Here is a 25344-nt window from a genome sequence, read left to right as displayed (position 1 = left end):
AAAGGAAAAAGTAAACATTAACAATTATTAAATTTATTTTAAAATATATGCTTTTCTTTTATTTTGCACACTGGTACATGAAGTTACTGAAGAATGCAAAATGGGGAATTTTGGGCTTGGCATGTTTAATTCCATGGAAGAGTTTGGATTTCCTCATTAAAATTACACAGGTAATGTTTGATATAAGTATGAGATTTCAATTCAAATGTGATCCAATTGGGTGAAAAAGATTATCTTTATGAAATGGTTTTATCAGGAACCAATCTGAAGATTATATAAATTCTGCAAAAGAACCCAGCTGAATTATTAGATATGGCTTAAACTTGCAATAACATCCACATTTTTTAGTCATTAAAAAAAATCATTGTAATTTATTTTGATAAACTATGACTTTTATATTATCTCTAGTTATCTTTGGAAAGTTGGAATTCTTATAGTTTTATTTCAGGAGATATGTGTATTTTTCAAAAAGCTTATGTGAATATGGAGTTCTGTATTATGTTTACCTGTCATTAAAATAAGGATATTACTGATACATACAAAATTAAAAGAGGACTTTTGTCTAAACCTCAAGTACATTCTATATTTATATAGACTGTTCTTTGAAAATTATATAGATATATAAGGTACTAAGAAACATCCTGATCCTGCTACAGGAAAATTAAATAACAAGTTTGGAAAAAAAAATACTAATTGGGATAACTATTTGGTTTCAATACTATAAACCTTGGTGGGTGATAAAGAGATACATTATACTATAAAATTAAGAAGAGCTAATAGTACCCAAGAAATAGGCTTGCCCAATTTCTTGGGTACTATTGATGGGTTAAGAACTGTGTTAGCCTTGGCTTTGGGCTGGTAGTTAATCTGCCTCATTTCAACCTGCATGAAAATTGTTTTAGAAAAAAGCAGAAAGATATGGCAAAAATCTCCAAAACTACTCATTTATTTCCTTAACATTATTATTTTTTTCAGAATTACTTTTCTATAGGTTTAGCATCTTATTTAATTGCTTATTTACAGGCGGATCAGCATTATGATGCTGAAGAAATGTGATTAGTGTCATGTCCTGCCCATCTTTATGTACTAGGCACAACTTCATTAAATGTTAAATAATAGGGGAATCAATGAGGACAGTATTTATCTTCAGTGGAGGATTTGCAGATGTATTTAAAGTATTTAGTGAAATTTGTTGGCACTTCTAGATGGGTTAGGAGAAATGAAAGATAAGCTGTAACTACCTGAAAATTTTTTAGCATCTTTAGGAACAGATTAAATAAGAGGGATTCTTGCGGTATTCACTACCTTAGTATTGGAAGCAACCGATATTTACCCAAAAGATTCTAATAACAATATTTTAGGTGCAGTGACTTAGATAAATCAACAACAAACATCTGGTTAAATATTTTGTGTTTCTTCAAATATGTTTACCAGGCCTTAAATAAAGGCGAAAATGTCAAATGATAAACCAACCCTATTACAGAGAAATTACATTGGAAAAAAAGTAAATGTCAGTTATGTATTTTAAATGTATCTTACATATTATGTAATATATACATTTAAATAATGTACAATATATCATATATCACATTAATATGCAATAAGATAAATGATTATAAAATTTAAAGTAATCATATTTCACAGATTAGAGGGAAAATTTGCTTTGCTATTTTGCACATATTCAATAATGACAAAAGTATATAATCTCACTTGGTCAATTGTGGTATGGAAATAAAATAGAAGTGTTTACCACTCTGTGTGTATGTAGCTAATTTTAAATGTTTGGTATATGTAAAATAGAACTATAATATATATGTACATAATTTCTGAATAAAGGTGAGAGACAGAGTTAGAGAAAGAGAGAGACATTTTTCTCTCTGTACAAAATTTGAATAAAAATTATTTATGTTTCCTTTGGCTTCATGTCATTTGGGTAAGCATTTTGAAAGGATTTACTAACTATCCTGTAGAATCTAATTATGAAAATATTTTGAGTCAAGCTTAAGCAAATTACTACTACTCTTGGATATTATTTCAGAATTCTTCACAATTTCTATTTAATTTGGATATAAAAATTTCAAAAAAGTAAAATGAAATTAAAAATTTTTTGTAGATATATAAAGCAGAGGAAATCACAGAACTTCCACCTCCCGTACTCTAAAACACCTTTGAAAACAACATATGTTTTGATCTGTCATATACCTTTAGTCTTCTAATCTCTGCAGCGCAAATCCATTTTTTAAAATGTTTGATCAAATATTCAGATAGCGTGCTAATGTGCATGTTTAAAAAATAATCCATATAGGGCATTTAGGGGAAAAACATTAAAGGGACTTTTTTTCCTTTTCTTTTTCTTTTTTTAAATAAAATCAATTTCTATTTGATTTTGAATTGCCCTTCGTGTGTTTCAGAAGTAAGATGCAAAACTGAACACTGTTCTGAGAGCACGGTGTGCCCCTGCTCCAGTACTGTTAGCAGCCAGGGATTCTGACCCTGCTGGAAACCCTACTGCAGAGCTGTGATGGCAAGAACTGAGAGGACATCAAAATCTCAAACAAGGTACACTCCTGTGGATTTGGAAAGAAATAAGACACTTAAACATTCCTGCTATGGTTTCCTTAGCAACATCCATAACAACAACTGTAATACTATGAGGTTCTGTTTTCTTAACCCTTCAGGGTGTCAACTGAATGAAAACTTCCTTGAGGAAATATTTCAACTCACTAGGTGGACTGGCATAAATTAAACTCAGTAATGTATGATCTTCTGACCCCTTCCCTTAGCCTGGGTGGGATGGGTAGGAGGGAAGTAGGGACAGGGAGCAATGTACAAATTCTACCTTGACTGCCACGAGAGTTTACTTCATAAAAGACTTGGATCGGCACTGTTTAGAGGTGACTTGTATGGAAAAATAAAAACACATTCCAAGGCAGTACGAAGTTAAATTACCCTTGGAAGTCTCCATCAAATATATTTAGTAAAGGAGAAAATCCAAAGCCAAAAGAGTTTCTATAACCACATTCTCTGAAGTGACAGAAAACAGCAAATGGCCCTTAAGTCATGTGTATCCAGAATAAACGAAGGGTTTAGGAATGTTTTATTGAACCAATTTTATGTAACATAACTCAAAGGTAATAATTCAGAGCAATCATCTTATATTAAATTAGTTAAGAAAATTAGGCACTTAGGAAAGTATGGGATGGGAACAAATATATAGCAATATGCCAATCATTGAAACATTTAAAGTGTGTAATAAGAAATTATTTTTATTCAAGAATTTAATTATTTGGCATGTACTAAATAATTTGAATATAATAACTCATAATAATATAATGATAACTGTAAGGATAATAGTAAGAAGATGAGAAAGAAGTAAAGAGAAAAATATATCTTAAGAAATTTATATATTTCTGAAAGTATTATCATTCAGGAATATTGTGGAGCTGGAGTAAATTAATGCACATACTGCTAAAAAGTGCAATTATTTCTTTATCCCAGGCTAATATTCTTTATCAATTGTTTTATAATCCATTTACTCAAATGTCTGTTTAATTAATACATTAAAATTTAAAAGTTTCTTGTCTACATTGAATAACTGATATTTGACAATCAACAAAATCAAAGAAAAATATCACCAATGTTTATAGGTAAATAATTCCAATGGAGAAAAATCTTTAAAGTATTAAATCACTGATGAGTGTTTTGAATTAGCAGGAATTAGATTTCTTTCTTTCTCATCTTCTTCCTATTATTATTCTTATAGTTATTATTATTATATTAGTTATAATAAAATTCTTATTTGGGAATTGATGAATTCAAAATTAAATGAAATCTTGATTTGAGGGAGTTTGGAAGTAACTGTGCTCAAATCATTTCAGTTTAAAATACAGTCATACATCCCTTAATTATAGAGATATATTCTGAAAAATGTACCATTAGGCAATTTCATCATTGGGTGAGTATCACTGAGTGTATTTACACACACCTCAATGGTATAGCCTCCTACATACCTAAACTATATAATGTAACCAATTGCTCTTAGGCTACAAACCTATATAGCATGTTATACTACTGAATACTGTAGGCAATTGTATATCTAAACATATCAAAACAGAAAAGATACAGTAAAAATACAGTATTGTAATCTTATGATACTGCTGTGATAAATACAGTCTGTTTTTGACCAAAATGCCATTACGTGGTTCATGACTGTGTATAAATTACATACATTATTTAGGGTCAGTTACAGGATCACAATATTTGTGTTTTCCTTAAAGTATGACTACCACTAGTAAAAATTATTAGTAACAATTAATAACTGTTAATAATAGCATATATTCTCTACATGCTCTATTCAGAGAGGAATTTATATTTTCAATGAAACTTTTTTCAGATTAACGTAAAAACACTACAGGCTATATGATCTATGTTATGAGTAAACAGCAATACTGTAATATTTTGATGATACACATAAAATTAAAATATGTAAATACTCTTCATGAACTGTAATCTTTAACTTCCTGTTTTATACCTTTAAGTCAAATCAGGCCTGTGACTAGCCAGAAGGCAGCTTTTGTTTAAGACATAAAAGATGTCAGAATATCCTCTTGACCTTTCACATATGTAGCTCTCACTACTTCAACAGTAAGACCCAACACATTTTCATTAAGTTATTCAGGCTGCGGAAATATTAAGGTTGCTTTCTTGAGGAAAGGCAGGCGGGAGGGGAACATGTTGGGAGGAAGACGTTGCTTATGTTTTATTGGAAAGCTGTTAGTTAATAGAGTCCAAATGATTTATCAATTCGATGCAAGTAACAAATTCATTGGTTCATTGAATTGTTTAGGAAAGTGGGAAAATCACGCAGTTTCTGAACATTTCCGATTATTTTAGTCTAAGAAAGGATCATAGGTTTCATTTAATGCCTGTTTCCTGCCTTTTAGACCTCAAGCTATCTCCTGAATACCTGCTTTTTTTTTTGCTTCTACTTGATATGAGAATGATAGGCCCAAAAACAATTTGAAAGAGAAAAAATAAGTAAGAAGTAATAATGAATTACATTAGCGCAATTAATCTTTTCATAAAAATCAAGTTTGATCAGAAGAGTAACAGCACACCCTTCAAGAAATCATGGAGATAACCAAGTTGAACTTGGATAAGGGAAATCTGGATTCATCACATTTTTTTCTTCTGGGTCTGCAAAGAAGATGCATACCCCATGAAACTTCAAAATATGCAAATAGATAATGCAAGTGTTGTTTTTTATCCCGACAATGAGCAGTGTACCCAAATCCCACAAGAGAGGAAATAGATGGGAACATAGAGTCAAACAATGAGGCTGGTGTTCCTAACACTACAACTGTAAGCAAGCCTCACCCATCAACAAACAAGAAGCCCTCTACAAATCACACCCCTCCTGGGAAATGATCCAACACCTATCCATGCGTGCTGTGTGGTTGTTATTGTTATCTTCTTTTGATTATTATATTTCTTCTTTCTCATGACACATGAAAACATATTCACTCATCTTGCAGATCTTGTTCTGTCTCTCTTCAAGATCTGCCTGATTGCTGATAGACTCCTGCTTTTCAGTCCACCAAATCCTTTCATTACTGGCTAGGACAGGTACTGACTTCATCCTAACACAGTTGTCAGTAGACATAAACTCCTGGGCCTACCCACATCGTCTCAGAATCCCAGCCCTCACACATGAAGGCTATGTCAAAGACCAGCGTGTCCATGCTGTTGATCGGTTTGTAAAGAAATCTGCAACATATAGGGGGTAAATGCAATAGGATGGTAAAAAAATATGGTGGAAGATGGGCTGATCTGAGGCATAGCTCAGCAGATTACGATGGTAATAATCAACAAATAAGCATATTACTGTCTCCAAGAAAAGTTAAAACAGGAACCTAGAGCCATACAAATACAAGGGAAGGAGTGGGTGGGGTAAAGCGAGTAGAAGAGAAAGGTCCTCAAAAATGTAGCGGTGAAGATGGCCCTATACAAACAGTCTTGGAAAGCAGGTCTTACAAGAGGGAATAAACAATTAAAGGAGAAGAAGAAGAACATGAGTGAACGTGTAGCTACAGTCAGACAAAAGAATAAAACAATGGAGCCTTTTAAGCAGTTGATACTTCAGTTATTCTTAGTATTAGTTATATAAATCTCCCAGTATGGAGCCTCTTCCCAGAGAAAAGTTTATTACTTTTGTCTTAATCTAAAAAACACAGTCATAAAAATGAGCACACATCTTCAGTCTCTACCCTTTGCTTATCTCCCTGGTCACAACCAACCAGAGTCATCTTCTAAAAACACAGTTCTGATTATGTCTCTTTTCTGTTTAAAACTCTCTTTCATTCGCTGCTGTTAAAATTAGGTCATACCCCTATTCCTGGAATGCAGAGTTCTCTGATATTTGGCTTATAACTCTTTCCAACATTTATTTTTTCTTCTAATTCTACTTTCCACATTTTCTACCCTAGCCAAGTCAAGCTGCCAATCACTCTTTGTGCATGCACTTCTGAGAGTTCCCCAGCTTTCACAGCTTTTTCAGTACAATTTTCTATTTAGTCTCAGTATCATTTATGGCATGTTTCAAATGCTACTTCTTCCATGAAGAAAAGTGCAAGTAATTCCTGACTTTCCCTAATGCTTACAAAATTTCATATGCATGTTATAAATTCTCTTTCTTCCTCTTTTGTATTAAGCATAGGTGAATGTAGATGAGTGGATGGATGGGTAAATTCACACATCCAAAGATATTCTCCACTACTATGCTAAATGAGAGCCAGAGACTATCTAAGATGCATAAAGACATTAAAAGTACCTGCTCTGAAGCTAGAGAAAGCCAGGTTTGAAGCCAAGCTCTGTTAGTTTGTAGCTGACACCTTGAGTTAGTTATCTATCCTCTTTAAACTTAGGTTATATTACCTGTCAAAAAAAAAAAAAGAAGTGATGATGAAGTAGAAGGAGGGAGAGAAGGAGTTTGATAAGGAAGAGGAAGAAGGAAAAAGAAGAGGATGAGAAAGAAAAAGAGGAGGAGGAAGAAAAACAAGCAATGGATGAAGGATGGTAATTGCATATTTGGCATAGTTTTTAGAAAATAAAATATATTCCCTTAATATTAGCAATTAACAAGATTAATATTATCAATTAGCATTAATATATCAGAATTAGTCTTTTTACACCTTTTAGTTTTGCATGCCTTATGATGCTTAGCATGCAAAAGGCACTCAATCTATACTGGCTAAATGAGGGTATGCCTGTTTTATGTTTCATTATGAGAAGTCAGTAGGGCAAGGAGATAACCAGAATTAAAGGACCTCTGGGTAAGAACATCAGAAATGAAAGTTGAAAATAAAAGGATGTGGTAAAGAAGGTGGCAGAGTGGATAGCAAAGGCCAGTGACACAAAGTCGATCATACTTGAAAAACGACACCCAGTTCAATATCTGAAATATACAGTTCAACAGATCAGAGCAGGTGTTTGTAATATTTGGTTCACGAATGGGCCTCAGAGGCCTGTGAACTCCTAATATTGTATGCAGTATTTGGAAATGAGCAAGAAAGCATGGGTTTTATCAGACTCTCAAAAGGATTGATGACCTACAAGTATTAAGCAACACATTTTAGAGATGGAGTACATCAGAAAGGTCAATTAGAGATAACAGAAAATAAGGTAACATAACTTGTGCTTCATGTAGGGATGCTGTTTGGATGTTCAGCATAAATTTCATGCATAATATGAGGCTCCTAATAGAAAACAAAGGGAGGCATGGTCTTAAGGCTGAAAAGCACCTGCCTTTCATCTCCCCCTGGGAGAGAAAACATTAAGTCCTGGAGTGTGGGAAGTTGTCAGGAGATAACTCACCAAAAGGGTGAAGCTCACTGGAAGCAGAAGAGAGAAGCAAAAGAGAACTAAAGAGCAAAAATGAAAACTTGTCATGTATGTGGGAAACTGGCATGCAGTTGATAGAGAACAGAAACTGGAATGGACTTAAAAAAGAAATGCTGGAAACTTACATATAAACAAAACAAAGCAAACAAAAGACAAAGCACCTTGTTGGAATAAAACACAGCACTGTTTCTTAAAATGACCATGTAGTACAAACTTGTAACGCATTGTTTATAGTTTACTTCTTTTACATGTTTGCTTGGGTTGAGTTTCAATGGAAGAGACATTATCTTCAACTGCCCATTCACATTAACCACTGTTCATTGGACCTTTTTTTTTTTTTAATACTTCTATAGAGATTAAATTGCATCATTTTCTTAAAATTCTATAGAATACCAGAGCATCAAAGCCACTATGGACTTGCACAATACTAGTGATATTGATTTATACTGTACATTTTCCAAAGAACAAATCTATCTCACTCAGGAACCAATTGAGAAAAAATAGAACCTTGCAATTTATCTCAATATCTAACAATCCTATATTAGTTCTCTGTCCATAAAAACATACTATTTTTAGCATTTCAGTTATTTTTGCATCTCAAATATTATTCCACTCAGGGTAATACATGAACACATACACTTGTAGGATCCAAATTCAATCTCAGTTTACACAATGTACTTAGAGTCCGAATGAAAGAGATTTAATTAAATTGCATGAAAAAATCCTCAGTATTTTTATCTTCTTTGAAATACTGATTACTATATTTTAAATTGGAATTGCAATTATTCACGACTCTTAGAAGTGTAGAGCAAAGAAGAGAAAAATGGTTTATATAAATTAAGAGACTCTGTCTAAAATAAAGTAATTGTTTCCATGTAGAAGGTGATTTTAAATAATATGCAGATGCACAAACTTTATTTTTACTGTAAAAGACAAAGTCAATTATAGAACACTGGTATAAATCCAAAACCCTAAGGGCTTGTTTGCTAATGCAACATTGGAATCCTAAAATAGAAAGTCCATTGGGACACTTTACTTCCAGAGACTTAGCCTCTGAAAATCAACTTATCATAAGAGGAGTTATGGTTCCAACTTAATAGAAGTAGTCAAAAACTGAGTCCAGGGCCAGCAACATAATTTGCAAGACCCAGTGCAAGATGAAAATGCTGAGCCCTTGTTCACAAATTAAAAATTTCAAGATGATGACAGCAGAGCATTAGACTAAAGCCCAGAGCAGGGCCTTGTGTGAGACTGCACATCCATGACATGGGTTCTGCCAAGGCCTTTCTAAGTCCAGTCTGAGATCTCTAGAATTAGATACCATGATTTATATGATACCTTAGGTGCCAATGGAAAATTTAAGTTTCTATTATAAAGACCTTAAGAATTACATTGATGGGCCAGGCACGGTGGCCCAAGCCTGTAATCCCAGCACTTTGGGAGGCCGAGGGGGGTGGATCACGAGGTCAAGAGATCAAGACCGTCCTGGTCAACACGGTGAAACCCCGTCTCTACTAAAAATACAAAAAATTAGCTGGGCATGGTGGCGCGTGCCTGTAATCCCAGCTACTCAGGGGGCTGAGGCAGGAGAATTGCCTGAACCCAGGAGGCGGAGGTTGTGGTGAGCCGAGATGGCGCCATTGCACTCCAGCCTGGGTAACAAGACCGAAACTCCGTCTCAAAAAAAAAAAAAAAAAAAAAAAAAAAATTACATTGATGAAAAGATTTAACAGCTTATTTATGACCATTTGTTTTTACATGTTATGGAAGAATCAAGTATCTACATACCTTGGTAGGCCTAAAGAGAAAAAAGAAGACATTACAGAAACTTTTACAATTTCTTAACCATGGCCCATAATCTTTTTCACTATAACCTTTTTCAATTATGGACAGCAATTGCCTAGCAACATGAGGATCAAAGCTAAAGGCAGTACTTAGGAAGAGGGAACTCTGTAGAAGTAAGCTCTAGAAAGTGTTTGACAACAAGATAGTATAAAATATTAAGCCATAGACATGAATGTTTCATGGCAGAACTTTTGGAGGAATCTGAAACCAAGCAAAGTTGAAAGAAAGAAGGAAGGGAGGAAGGGAGGGAGGGAGGGAGGAGGGGAGGAGGGAGGGAGGAAGAGAGGGAGGAAGGGAGTGAAGGAAGGAGGAAGGGAAGGAGGAAGGGAGGGAGAGAGGGAGGGAGGAAGGGAGGGAGGGAGGAAGGGAGGAAGGGAGAAAGGAAGGAAGGAGGGAGGGAGGAAGAGAAGGAGGGAGGGAGTGAAGGAAGGAGGAAGGGAAGGAGGAAGGGAGGGAGAGAGGGAGGGAGGAAGGGAGGGAGGGAGGGAGGAAGGGAGGAAGGAGGGAGGGAGGAAGAGAGGGAGGAAGGGAGTGAAGGAAGGAGGAAGGGAAGGAGGAAGGGAGAGAGAGAGGGAGGGAGGAAGGGAGGGAGGAAGGGAGGGAGGGAGGAAGGGAGAAAGGAAGGAAGGAGGGAGGGAGGAAGAGAAGGAGGAAGGGAGTGAAGGAAGGAGGAAGGGAAGGAGGAAGGGAGAGAGGGAGGGAGGAGGGGAGAGAGAGAGAAGGAAAGAAAGAGGGAGAGAAAGTGGGGAAGAGAGAGAAAAGAAAGAAGAAAGAAAGAAGAAAGAAAAAAGAAACAAAGAGAAAAAGAAAAGAAGGAAGGAAGGAAGGAGAAAAGAAAGATTAAATTTTGGGAGAAAGCTGGCATTTGCTTGAGCTGTTAATTGATGACCACGAGAGTTAATAACAAGTCATTGTCTTCACTTGATTTTAGGGCTTTGTTTCAGAAGTACCATGTTTTAAGTTTTAATAGACAATGGATCTCATTTCAGCCCAAGAATTTATAGGCGTGTATTCATGGATATACACACATCCACATGCATATATGTTAACTTATATGGCCACAGCCAAGGGAGTTACCACCTGTGGCAGCAGTGTACATTTGCTGCAAGATGAGATTTTCAGTTAGAAATATTATAATTTTATATCACATCTGCAATTACAAAAGTAAATATTATAATGATGAAATCTTGAATAGAATGGATTCAAATAACCCTCATAATTTTTAAAATTTAAGATATAAGCTTCTTTCATCCAAATAATCTGCTTTTGTTATACAGAATAATGTGGAATGGATTTGGCTGACTTACCTGGATATATCTTCATTTTTTTCCTCAAATTTTACAAATAAGAGTTAATTAAAAAAAAAAAAACTCTAATGTAGTTGCAGTGATTTTTTTTTTAAAAAAGTATATTCCACTCTCCTCATCCACAGCCTATATTTTCCTGAGTTAGAATCTAAATTGGCTTGAAGAAATATTCATGGAGAGAAGTAGTGATCTTATATTTATTCACTACAGTACACCAGGAACTATGCTTAATACTCTCCACACATTTTTTAATCTTCAAAATATTTCTGAAATGGGTTTGGTAACATTTCCATTTTACAAATTAGGAAACTGAGGTCGACATATATTATGTAACCTGCCAAAAGTCTCACAGCTACTACATAATTTAAGCATAAAATTTGGCTATAAAACAGACCAAAAAAATACTTAAACAAATAAGGGTTGACATTTTTTTCTTGTAACAAGAAGTCTGGAAACAGGTATTTAAAACTCAGGAACCTCAACTGAAAGGCCCCGTGATTCTTCCGGTTGTTAAATTATTGTTGCAAGATGGCTGCTCCAACCCCAGTGGCCAGTTAGTGGCAGGCTGGAAGGAGGGAAGAGGAAAGTGCCAGTGGCTGAATAGGCTCTTAGGTAGTTTTTTTCAGAAATCCAAGTCAACAAGTGCAAGGTGGATTTCATTGACCCATGGTGCAAATAAGTCTAAGAAATGCAAGTTGGTTTATTTGCATGTTTGTTTATTTTCTAAACTGGGCTTTTTGCTACCCCCTTCAAAATCAAGTCTTTTAGAAAGAAGAAAGAACTACTGGCTAGAAAACCATCAGTCTCCCCAGCTGATTTGTGCCTTTTCCTTTTGGCATTTTTCTATTTAGGAAGGATTCCCAGCCCAGAAGTGGTGATAAGGAAGCTTCCTTCTTCTTCAGCCTTTACCATCTCCTCCATTTGGGATAAGGAGACGGAAATCACATTTGTTCTTAGAGCCACAGGGGCTTCCAAAGAAAAACAATGCCTTATTTCTCTCTCTCTCTCTCTTTTTTTTTCTGCTCACAAATGGAACAAGCTCATGAAACTCATGTTCAACTGAACTAAGCCAACAACAGAAAGGCTAAGAAAGGCATGCTTTTAAGTAATTCAAAGTAGGTGACAGAGAGCAGTGAGAATATCAAATGTACATCTCATACACCAAATGTATAAGATGACCAAGGTGGTGATGATCAGAACAGATCTTTTTTCCTTCTCAAAGAAATTATTGGGTAATTGGTAGAGTGCTGTGAGTCCATCTTCCAATTCAACTCATTGTCCCTCATTTCAAGACATAAGCTGTAATCCAGCCAGGAGTTTGGTGGTATATCATAGACATATGCCTGACAAAAGCCAAAACACTTTAAAGGCAAGAATCTGCAGCTACTAGCTGTAAACTGCAGGACAGAAAGTGTTTGGCATGTTTGTGTTAGCTACAATTCTACAATAATTCATGAATTTTTCTTATTGTCTAGAAATGGACCATGAAAGAACAGAACCACCTGACACTCCCTACAAAGGCCACCTTAAAAAATGATAGGACCAACAGTGAGACATGGTGTAAAAGGACCATCATGAATTAGAGGCCGATGGGAGTCCAGAGGACTAAGATTACAACATCTGTGTCATAGAAAGTACGGTTGACTCCTCCAGTGGAAATGCTCAGAAACAGAGACAGGTTTGAAAATCTGCCAAGACCTCAGAGCATGAAGCCATGTTCACATTATCAGTTACATAAGAACCTTCTTTACCTCTTATCTCTCCCCTTGACTCCTCCAGCAGTGTTCATCTTGAAACCATTCACAATAGTAACCAAGGAGTGGTGAGGAGGTGAGCAGCAAAGAGAAAAGATGCTTAGCTTTTGGAAAAGGTTACCAGCCCAGGATAGGTAAAGTGAAAATCTTTCCCTTCAATAAATATTGGATTATAAATTAACATGTTATATTGAGCAATTGTAATTAGGTTGGTGCAAAAGTAACTGCGATTTTTTGCCATTAAAAGTAATGGCGGTCTGGCCAACATGGTGAAACCCCATCTCTACTAAAAGTACAACAATTAGCAGGGCATGGTGACGGGCACTTGTAATCCCAGCTACTCAGGAGGTTGAGGCAGGAGAATCGCTTGAATCCAGGAGGTGGAGGTTGCAGTGAGACAAGCTCGCACCACTGCACTCCAGCCTGGGTGACAAGAGCAAGACTCCAACTCAAAAAAAAAAAAAAAAAAAGATAATGGCTGTCTCATTACCAAATCAAGACCGTTTGCCACTTAAGGAAGCCATTGGATCTTTGATTACATAAAATAACAGTGAGCATAAAAGGCATGCACCTGCCTAAGTTTTTAATCCCTGAATTTCCATCTCGGACAGAGGAAGAGCTTCCTTCCACTGAAGAGATTTAAAGGAAACAGTGAGAGACAATGTACTTGCACTGAATTATCCTCTGGGAACCTTGCGTGTTCCCCATGCTGGTTGCACTCACCAGTTGCTTTCTGTCTTCCTATACTGGGCCCACCAGACACAGTCTGACCCTGGTTAGCTCCTTAGTCTCCTCTCTTGCTCTGACTTCCTCCCCTGGTCATGCTGGCAGGTTGCTTTGACTTAATTGGGAAGGAAAGAAGGAGTCTTCAACTCAAGTGAAGGCAGGATAATTGCAAATTACTTCCCCGATGCATAAGTCAGTCACGTCCTTCATTAAACTGTTACTATAAATAAAACTGATCTTCTCATTCCTCTGTGTTCATGCCATTGAATTTATACAATACAAATATGCATCCTGAAAGAAACAGTGGTGGTTAGCCCAATAAACCTAAGCCTCAACTGTGGCAGAACCAGGATTTAAACATGGAGCTGCTGCTGAAGACCAAGCTCTTAACCCGTTTCCTTTATTCTCTATCTCCGGAGAAAGAGAGAGCTGACTGGACCCTCCCTGTCCTGCCCTAAACTTGAGCTCTCCAAGGAAATAGACTTTACAGAATTCACCTGGAAAATGACTACCCTGAGAATTACTGGTATGGGTTCTAGTCCAGTGGAGATTTCTGTCAAGCTAAGCTGAATCATTCGGTACTCCTACCTGAGCTAGGGTAGAGAAAACAGGTCAAATGAGCTTCTGTGCACGTTTTCTCTAACCCACCACACATATTTGACCTTACAGCTGTAAAACCTGGAATATCTGTGCAGAAGAATAAGGATGGCCAAGAACAGGAGCACTAAGGCAAGAACACACGAAATTGAAGGACCCTTTCTTTTTCTCCCAAGTTTGGAGCTATTTGAGAAACAGAAATAGTGCGTAAGCATATGAAAAGGACAATGTCAATAATCATGCTGATTGAAGAATACAGCTTTAGGTGGGCTGCCATTTCTATCCCCCATCAATGGCTTTAGGTGGACCGCAATTTCCATCCCACATCAATCACCAGTAAGAACATTGGACAGCTTAAGGCCTCCCTCATGGTAGAAGCACTTACTGCACGGAAAGGCAGAGAAGAAAAATGCCCTGTGGAGAGTTTTTGAAAAGGAATGACCCTGGAGGGGCTGAGCTGAGGGCACTGAGTTCCTCTTGTTTGACTCACTAGGAAGCAAAGTCATTTTTCCACCCTGGGAAGGGTGAGTGAAGGCACAGTTAAGCTGAATGTGCTTCCCCCAGGCTTTCATATTCTCTCCACTTTATGGAAACACAGAGCATGAAGAAAAAATCATTCCCCCAGCATCAATGCTGTTACTTTTTAGAAATGAAAACTGGAACTACAGTGACTAAAAGCAAGGATTTAAATCCTGACTCCCACCTCCAAGCAGTGTGATCTTCAGCACATTGTCTCTTCTTTAACATGGGGCTAATCAAATCTATTTCATAGACCTGTTAGAAAGACTAAATTAATTGAGAAATATTCAGCCCTGAGAAGAGTGCTTTGAAGATATTAAGTGCTCAAAATACCTCAATTACAATGTTTTAATTATCTTATTCCAATGCAAACTCATATTTCTCTGCATGTCTATTTCAGCTTTGAAACATCTTTGAAACATTTTATAAATGCTAGTGAGCCATCTTGATTTTGTTATTTACATTAATCTGAAACACCATCACTTGGCTTCCTTTATTCTATTTTCACCTGAACATAAAATAGTTTGATAGAGATAGTATGCTGTATCTGTAGATTTTGGTACAGGTTTTCATGTGATTTTTTAATTCTTTATGCTATCATGCTTACCTAGATTTGAACTCAAAGATGTCCGATTGGGTAATTAATTGCAACTAAAACTGAAAATTAAAACCATATAAAACAATGCAAATTTTAAAGTTGGATAATAGTACCCAAATTCTCTATTTGCACACTTTTATTTAACTGCTCATAGAGCCTTAAATAATTTTTCTACTATGCCTTAGTTCGATCCTACTGCCTTAACACAATACCAGAGACTGGGTAATTAATGAAAAACAGAAATTTATTTCTCACAGTTCTGGAGAAAATTCTAAAATTCTATGGTCAAGGTGCCAACAGTTTGGTGTCTGGTAAGAGCCTGGTCTCTGCTTCCAAGGTAGCACCTAGCTGCCGCGTCCTCAAGTGGGGAAGAGATATGAGGGCCAAAGGGATGTATGCCTCCTGCACTTCTTTTATAAGGTCACTAATCTCATTCATGAATTAATCACCTTCTAAAGACTCCACCTCTTAATACTATCACCTTGACAATTATGTCTCAACATGAATGTTGGAGGGAACAGAAATATTCAACCATGGCACACTAGTACAGAATTTTCTCCCAGAGTTTATGCTTAATTCTCAACTGCACACATATCAAGTGGTCCATGCAAGTGCCCGGTGAAATCAACAGCTTTATTTGCTTTCAGAAGAAAACACCATTAAGACAATGTTAAGCTCTTTTTGTGGTTGAAGCTGGGCTAAGAAAGATGTGGTATCTTAGTTGTTTTCTGTTGCCAGTAACAGAATCTCTGAATCTAGGTAATTTATAAAGAAAAGGAATTTATAAGGCCAGGTGCAGTGGCTCACACCTGTAATCCTAGCCCTTAGGGAGGCCAAGGTGGGTAGAACATGATGTCAGGAGTTCAAGATCAGCCTGGCCAAGATGGTGAAACCCCGTCTCTACTAAAACTGCAAAAATTAGCTGGGCATGGTGACAGGGGCCTGTAAACCCAGCTACTCTGGAGGCTGAGGCAGGAGAATTGCTTAAACCCAGGCAGCAGAGATTGCAGTGAGCCGAGATTGTACCACTGCACTCCAGTCTGGGTGACAGACTGAGACTCCATCTCAAAAAAAAAGAAAAAAAAAAGGAATTTATTATTTATGGTTATTGTGGCTAGGTCCAAGGTCCAGGGGCTGCATCTGATGAGGGTCTTCTTTGGGGTGGGGGCTCTTTGCAGAGTCCCCAGATGGTAAAAGGCAGCACATGATGGGAAGGCGGAGCGTACTCGTGCTAACTCAAGTCTTTCTTCCTCTTCTTATAAAGCCACCAGTTCATCTCCCAAGATAACCTATTAATCCATTAATCTACTCATGATAGCAGAGCCCTCATGATACAATCACCCCTTAAAGGCCCCACTTCTTAATCCTGCCACATTGGGGATTAAATTTCAACCTTAGTTAAGGGGGGCAAATATTCAAACTATAGCAATCAGAAGTACTTTGACACTCTTATACTAATAAACAGTTTATTAGAGCTCCTGATATTTGCAAAAGGTAGCTTTCTGAAATCCCATACCCCTCCTATACCCCTCTTACACTTACGCACATGTAGTCATGTACAGGCATGTGCGTACACACATGCACACACATTTGTACACGTCATTGACTGCATCACTGAAGAGAAGTTACACTTGCATTTTTCAAGAGGATAATTTTTAATGGACTTCAAATAGGAAGAGAATACCAAGAACCAAGCCAAGTTCATCAGAGAAGCTGAAATTCAAACCCATGAAGACCAGGAACCAACAACGTTCAAAAGCCAGGAGCAAGATTGAGGCTCCATCATGTAGAAGTTAGAGCAGAAGCTTAGGAGACAATGCCTGGGTTCAAACCCTACTTTTGTTACTTATCAATCTGTGTAACTTTTGTGAAACTTACTTAACCTGCCTGTGCTATAATGTGCTTATCGGGGTACTAGGAGTACCTATATCTGTATAATGGGGGTAAATAATAGAACCTGCCTCAGATGGTTGCTCATTGGTAAAAGAGTGATGATAATACTATTTGTCTAATAGGGTTTCGGTTTTTTTTTTTTTTTTTTTTTTTTTTTGAGACGGAGTTTTGCTCTTGTTGCCCAAGCTGGAGTGCAATGGCCGGATCTCGGCTCACTGCAACCTCCACCCACTGAGTTCAAGTGATTCTCCTGCCTCAGCCTCCTGAGTACCTGGAATTACAGGCACCCACCACCATGCCTGGATAATTTTTTGTCTTTAGCAGAGACGAGGTTTCACCATGTTGCCCAGGCTGGTTGTGAGCTCCTGATGTCAGATGATCCACCCCCCTCGGCCTCCCAAAGTGCTGGGATTACAGGTGTGAGCCACTGCGTCTGGCCAGGGTTTCCTTTTTAGGATTAAAAGAGTTAATACATATAAGCACTTAGGAAACTGGCATGTAGTGAGAATTAATTAATCATTTACTTTTATTGCTATTATCATCAAAGCATGAAAAATGAGATTGGCACAGCAGCTGCTCGAATATAAGCATAGCAAAGATAGGAGAATCAGGTAACCTACATGGTGACTGAGGAACAGGGAGAACTGTGACTCAAGTGTATGAGCTATAGAGTGCTTGGTGTGTGTGTGTGGATCAGGCCCCCCAAAAATACCATCAACAAGGTAGACAGAATACTTTTGTTTCTCTAAAAGTCCAAAGCATAGCTCCTGGGTAGATTTGACTTACAATTTAGTCAGCTTGGAACCAAATAACTTAAGGTTAGCATTGTCAAATGCCTTTGGTTGAATTTGTCTTCATATAAAGACTTGGTCATGCCAAGAATGAAGTTTTCTTTTGAAGTAAACCCTTTGAACTCCCATGAACCAAAGTGATCTGTGCACTACAGTTGTATTTCACAATCAATAATTTATGTATGCCACTTCCTGCCATAGCAAAACTTACAGTCTCACTTTCACCAGTAATACAATCACATAGATTTTACTTCAACAGTAATAAAATTACATAGATGTGTTAACTGCTCTTTCTTAAACTGTAAAAAATGTATATTTTTGTTAATTATAGAGCATGAATTTGTTTTCAGCTGAGGATACGCCCACTGATTCTCAATGCCTTCTGTATGAGAAGGCAGGATCTTTTCTCTTATCATATCAGGTACATATTTCTACAATTTCAGCTGCTACATATATGCAGCTCTTTGTTAATTTGTTCCACATGACACTTAATGGAAGTTATGAGTTTCAAGACACCATCATCAACTTTTTAAATATATATTTAAATATTTTCTATCAAACTACAAATCCATCTGAAGTACCTCTGTAATGTTTTAAGTTCTAGCCTTACACCTATAACTTAAATATGGAAGTGATTGCTTTATATGAACATGAGTGTAGTATCTTGCAATTATTTTAAGAAATGCTTTGTAAGTTAGCCGTTTTGAGAAAAAGTGTTTTTTTACCTCAGCAGGTATTTAAAAGTGAATTATCAATGACAGAAAAGTAGGGAGCAAGAAACAGAGGTAGAATTCCTTTTTTTTTTCTCATTTATAAGGAATAAGTAGATTTTAAAATTTTTAAAAAAGGTTATTATTTCTTTTTTGTTACAAATGGAAAGACAAACCAGAAGGGAAAATAACCTTAAGCTCTACATCAAATTTATTATCCTCAGTGGCGAAGTGAGTAAGTGAGTGTAGAGGTGTGAAATTCCAGCAGACAGAAACATGGTGTTTGAAGAGGAAGTGGTGATATACAGACTACAATTAGACAAAAAATATGATTGCTGAAATTGACAAATCACTCAGAAAAAGAAAACAAGGTGGATGATTATATCATCATCTACATAGTTCACAGCTTCTCCTGACCTAAGTGTGTATATTTTTAAATATAATTCAGTTAGCAACTACGGCAATCTAAGTGATCAATTACAAAAATTAAAAAAAAAAAACAGGAAATTAATATATTTTTACACTCTCGTTTCTCACTACATCATGATTATGATTTTACTATAAATTTACAAATTCACTAATTTAGGTTTGTTAGTGTTTGTTTTAGTTTTATTTGCGGTTTGAGAGTTTCTACAACCCTAAATAAATTTATAGCATAGCACAGATACATTTAATGTAACTCTGAAAATATTAAAAAATACTCAGAATTTATATCTTCTTGAGATAACATGAGGCCTAACATTATTAAAATATTTCAACAATATTAATTGACAAAAATGCACACCAATGACAATAATAGTATTTTCTTTATGAAACTTACTTAACAGTAATTTAAGAACAAAATAATTATTATTGACAAGAAAATACCATGATTTAAAGGCTTTGTAATGAATGAAAACAGCAAATATTGGTGGGAGACTATTAATAAGTCCAATGGAAGACCAAGTTGAATTTCTGTCATAAACATTAAAAACAAATATTTCAGTGACTTTTGGTTTCCAGTCAAGCATGTAAGAAGTTTAGAAGGCATCACTGCAATCCTCACAAGAAGAAAGAAAGCTGTACCTACTGAAAATAGACAACTTTTCTTAGATCTGCCAGAATTGAGCTCACAGGGCAAACCAGTATCCCCTAAATTGAAATGGCAGGAAGATATGAAGAATCACAACTTACCTGAGTAGAAACGTTTGAGGGAACAAATACGGGGAAGGAAAACCTTAACTATAATTGACAAATTGCTGGAGCTCAGTGTTGACAAGTCTGAGAGTTAAAATCTCTAAAAGGGGCCAGTCTTCTGGGGGTTGCAAACTTTTATGGAGTTTTAACTCCAGAAACCTTATGAGGGTCTCACAGTGAAGATCTGAGAAAAATCCCCTTCTGCTTTCAGCAAGAGAAAGGGAAAAGTAGCCATTTTGAAATACACCAGGGCATTCTACTTTTCTTGATAAGGCCTACCGTCAAGAGAAATCATTTTGCCATAGGTATCCTATGGAGGTTTTATTGGAACCTAACTGATTTGGGGAAAGGGAAGAGAAACACCAAACTCCAGCCCTCTCTTACCACTTATCCCGTCTAAGGTAGAGGTGAGGGAATGAGACGGAGAATGTGCATGTGTTCACAATCCAGTTCACAATGTGGAGGCACAGGCATACTAAAAGACTAAAAGACAGACATAATAACAGGAGTATAGAAGGCATCTCTTCCCCCAGTATCTTATGGCCGTATCACCAAAGCCCTACATATCACAGTTGTCAGTAAGAAAACAATCCGATTAGAAAATGGGCAAGAGATCTGAACAGACCCCTCACCAAGGAAGGTATACATATAGAAAATAAGCCTATGAAAGATGATCAACATCAACATGAGATACCACTATAAACACAGTGAAATGTTGTCAATCCAAGGTGCTAACAGTGTTAGTGTCAGAAGGAGTGAGTATATGAGAATTCTCTGTATTCTGTATTCTCTACTCAATTTTTCTGTAAACCTAAAACTGCTCATAAAAAAAAACAAAGTTTCTTTAAGTAATAAATAAGGCCAAATGTTAGTGAGGTTGTGGAGAAAAAAAGCGAAAGCAATAGTTGACCTAGAATTTTAAAAATGTACATAAATGTATATTGAAAGTTAGATTAAATAGATGAATAGATGATTGATAGATAATAAATAGATAAGCTGGCTGTCTTAGTTTCCTTTATAAAGCATTTTTAGCATAAACAATAATGCTAGAACTTCTGCTTTTTCTTATAATATTTTTCATGTACTTTAATTTTAAAAATAAATCCATTCATTAGGACTCCTAATAATTGCTAATAAAAATGTAGCTGATTCATTTCTTTTTTATTTTTAAATAGTATGGATTAAGTTCAACATTTGAGCATTTGTATACAGTTTGTCTCTGTTTGAAACAAATCTTACTATTATAATTTGTGAAACCAACATTGTGTGTCTGGCTGATTCCTTTTAATACTTTAAATAATAAAATTATTTATGGCTTGGGCTATTTCCATTAGTTATAACTGACAATGAGAAATGTAGTAAAATATGATGTGGTTTGAAAGGTACTAATTAAGCTATAAATGACAGCAACGTCATGACTCTGAAGCTCATGAGTCATTTGTAATTCAAGTACAGGAGTATTTTTTGGTAAGGCCTCAGTTGTGGAGTAATCCCAATGGAAGTATATCTCATCTGTCTGGAATTACCTAGGTGTGGTTCTGCCCAGAGGCAGAGGGATGGATTGATTGATCTCTGGGAGCTACTTCCCAGCCCAGAGTCTCAGATGGTAAAAGCCTGCAATTGAAATAAACTTCCTGTCATCACTCAGCCCTTAATCCCCTCCCACCCCGGTTTCTATCCATGATTAAATTTTACCCTGACTCCCTTATACTTTCCCAACCCCTTTCATGTCCACACTTGTCAGGATGCCCAATCCTCACTTAGTCTCCTTTTAGCAATAATTCAAATGCTGATTCACTTGAATCAAAAAAGAGGTGAAAGAGGTTACACAACTGGAACACACCAAAGAATTTTTAAATTCTAGCCAGTGAATCCAATTCCTTAACAGAATTCAAAAGGATTGAGACAGAGAAAGCTCTTAACTTAGAACATATGCTGAAGAAGTAAGAGTTTTGATTGCCATGGTCTATGGAGATGCCACATACACACATCCCTATACTGGAGGCCACATATACATAATATCTATATATAGATATATATAAAATATTATAGATATTCTTACATATATATTATGTGTGTATATATATATATATATATGTATATATATGTATGTATGTATATATGTTCACACACATTCCCGTGTGTGTGTGTGTGCGCCTGTCTGCCCATTCCACCTTCTACCTACCCTTTTCAGGGCTGAGTGACTGATCTTCATGTTTGATATGGTTTGGATCTGCATCCCTGCCCAGATCTCATGTCAAATTAATCTCATGTCAAACATAATCCCTAATGTTGGAGGTGGGGACTGGTGGAGGCAATTGGATTATGGGGGCAGATCTTCCCCTTGGTGCTGTTCTTGGGATAATGAGTGAGTGCTCATGAGATCTGGTCATTTTAAAGTGTGTAGCACCCCCCACCACCTCCCTCCTGCTCCTGCCATGTAAGGCTCCTGCTCCCACTTTGCCTTCTGCCATTCGTAAAAGCTCCCTGAGGCCTCCTCAGAAGCAGAGGCTGCCATGCTTCCTGTACAGCCTTTGGAGCAGTGAGACAACTAAACCTCTTTTGTTTATACAGCACCCAACCTCAGCTATTTCTTTATAGCAGTGGGAGAATGAACTAGTGCAATGTCCATATTCTATATTCACACAGTTAATCAGTTCTTCAGTTCTCATATCATTCTTTATATTAATAATGATAGTTATTCCTCACTATAATTAGCAGCAGTTATAGTTCTCTTTATAGAGATAGATCTTGCTGTGTTGCTGAGGCTAGCCTTGATCTCCTGGGCTCAAACAATGCTCCTCTTCAGCCTCCTGAGTAGTTAGGACTACAGGTGTGCACCACTGCTTCCAGATAGTAATAGTTTATATATATTATATATAATATTTTTACATATTATATTTATATATATAATTGAACAGTGGTTTTATACACATTCACACATATATACACTCACCATATATACACACACATATACATACACACACCATATATATACACACATGCGAACACACACCCATGGGAGCACAAAACCACTGTTTAATTTTATATATATATATATATATATACACACACACACACACACACACACACACACACACACGGATGTGTATGTATATGTGTGTGTATAAAAGCACTGTTCAATTCACAAGGCATCCTGTGACCTAGGATCAACCTTTACTTCTAAAAGTCAACTTAAAGTTTATGCTTACAGAATTATTTGGGAGATGTAGCCAGAGAAAGCAAGTAGCTATGTGCAGGAGAACACATTCTTGGCTTTATGTTGAACAGCCATAGCCTTTAGGAGAATTTCTGTCATTTTCAGCTAGGTCATAACTAGCAATCGGCTCACACTGTGAATGCAAAGCAGCCAATTGCGCCCTGGGATTTTCCAGCCTAATAGATTCTCACTTCATCATGTGCTTGGAGGCAGAACTAGTTAAGTGGATGACAAGAGAAGTGGCAAAAATAGTAAAGAGAACTTCGAAGGAATCATGAAGAGGAATATATATTTTCCTTCTGCCTTCTGTTCTGTTATTTCTTCTACCTACTTTGTTAATTTCTTCTTTTCTTTTTTCCTCCCTTTTACATTAAAGACACTCTGCTTTGCAATTTCAGTAACATGAAGCAGATACAAACATGTTTGCAAAATCAGAGTTCCCTCCGTCTATTAAAAATCTCTATTGTACATTAAGAAACGTGAGCTATATGGCACCAACTTCTATCTTTCACTTCATTATCTCCAATTTAAATCATAATTGTAGCAAGAAAGAGGTAATGGAAATTCAATTTTATAGTAAAAAATAGGGAAATAGGGCATTGTTTTGTTACACTGGGAAGAGGCCCACGCCTGAAACAAGACAGAGTAAAGCAAAGCAAAACAAAACAAGATCACTTCTAATCTAGCTGCCTGCTCTGTGTGTGACTTAAAATTCAATTAGTGAATTGCAAATTAGAAATTGGGAGGCCATAAAAGGCCATTTAGACATATCATCCCTCTCACAAGTATTTTCCTACTTATTCTCTCCATTGGTTTCTGCCCCTCTACCTTTAAATATAAATAAAAAGATTTGCACAAAGTGCTTATATCTGTCTGCTCAGACTCAGGCTGCCACAGCAAAATACCAGGGACCAGCTGCTTAAACAACTGGTATTTATTTCTCATAGTTCTGGAGGCTGGAAAGTCCAAGATCTAGATGCCTGCTGATTTAATTCCTCGGTGAGGCTGTTCTTCCTAACTTGTAGATTCTGTGTCCTCACAAGGTGAAAAGAAAGAGAAGATAAGCTCTCTAGTGCCTCTTCTTATAAAGCCATTAATCTCATTATAAGGGCTCCACCCTCATGACTTTATCTAAATCTAAGGGTCTCCCAAAATCTTCATCTTCAAATACCATCACATTGGGATTAGGGCTTCAACATATAAATTTGGATGGGACACAATTTAGTCCATAGCAGTGCTCATTCTCAATCAAATAACACATCCTTTAAACTAAAAATTCCTAGTCAAGACTTCCAGCGATACAGTGCCTAGGATTCTTGCAAGCCCTTTTTGCATATACCTGTTTAAAACTCACAACGAACTATTTGAGGCAGTTACTATGATCATTCTCATTTTTCAAAGGAGGAAATTGAAGAAGAGAGAGGCTTAGCAACTTTTCTTGGTTATAAAGCTAGCAAGGTCTAAGGTCAAGTTTCAAACTCAACTGAATTGTCTCCCAAACCTGCTAATCTATAAAGCCAAAAACTTAAAGAAACCTGTACATATTGCCTCTTCTTCCTAACCTTCACCACCACTGTATATAGCACCCTTGACGTAAGTAACTCCATCTAAAGAAAAGTCTCCATCTTACATTTATAAGGCAGTTTGGCAACAGGGACCAGATATTTGGTCAATAAATAAAGATAGCATTTAACCAGATGAGGACATAACCAAGCACACTTGTTCACTATCAGTCCTCACCAGAGAACTCTGTGGTCATAAAAAGAAGAAACTGGCACATTCTTGCTGTTACCTGTGGTAAGTACCAGCATCTGCCGCTGAGGGCTCTGCCCACATCAAAGGTTCTTCCTTGCAAGACCAATGGACTGCCTGGCCCAGACCAGAAGATTTGTTTTGTCTACCTCACTCTCCCTGGACTGGCTCATTTACCCTTTCTCTTGATAGTCAATGTGACTTTATTATGGAATGTTTAATTCATAAAGCTTGTTCATATGTTGATTAAGTATACTATTATGTATAGTTTGCAATATCAACTGACTTGTTTCACCATGTTAGTCAGGCTGGTCTTGAACTCCTGGCCTCAGTCATAAGGAGTAGCTTGAGTCTGTGTGCCATAGGCTGACTATCGAGTGAACAGGAATTACTAAGAATTGCCTCCTTGGGAACTCCATATAGCTTCTGGCTTTCGTGATTGAAATAGCATCGATGAAAGCCTGACATTGTGGAAAGATGCAAATGTGCATGAACCTGGTTATTTCTGACCTTGTATCACTCATGAGAATCACTGTGTTAAAACTTCAAACTCTGAT

At 36.7% G+C, this 25344-nt stretch overlaps 1 long non-coding RNA gene across 1 annotated transcript in view; it reads left to right on the top strand.

Moving 5' to 3' along the window:
* Positions 1-20930, top strand: part of LOC104650976 (uncharacterized) — a 34718-nt gene extending 13788 nt beyond the window's left edge. Inside the window, exons 3-5 of the long non-coding RNA XR_012517601.1 lie at positions 84-170; positions 2412-2559; positions 12527-20930. This is a non-coding gene — a long non-coding RNA (uncharacterized LOC104650976). The remainder of the gene's footprint in view (positions 1-83; positions 171-2411; positions 2560-12526) is intronic.
* The last annotated feature ends 4414 nt before the right edge of the window (positions 20931-25344 follow it).

The sequence above is a fragment of the Saimiri boliviensis genome, chromosome 5 (genome assembly GCF_048565385.1).
Source record: "Saimiri boliviensis isolate mSaiBol1 chromosome 5, mSaiBol1.pri, whole genome shotgun sequence".
In the NCBI taxonomy this organism is placed as follows: Eukaryota; Metazoa; Chordata; class Mammalia; order Primates; family Cebidae; genus Saimiri; species Saimiri boliviensis.
The sequence above is the reverse complement of the archived record's forward strand: the minus strand, read 5'-3'. Positions and strand labels throughout refer to the sequence as shown.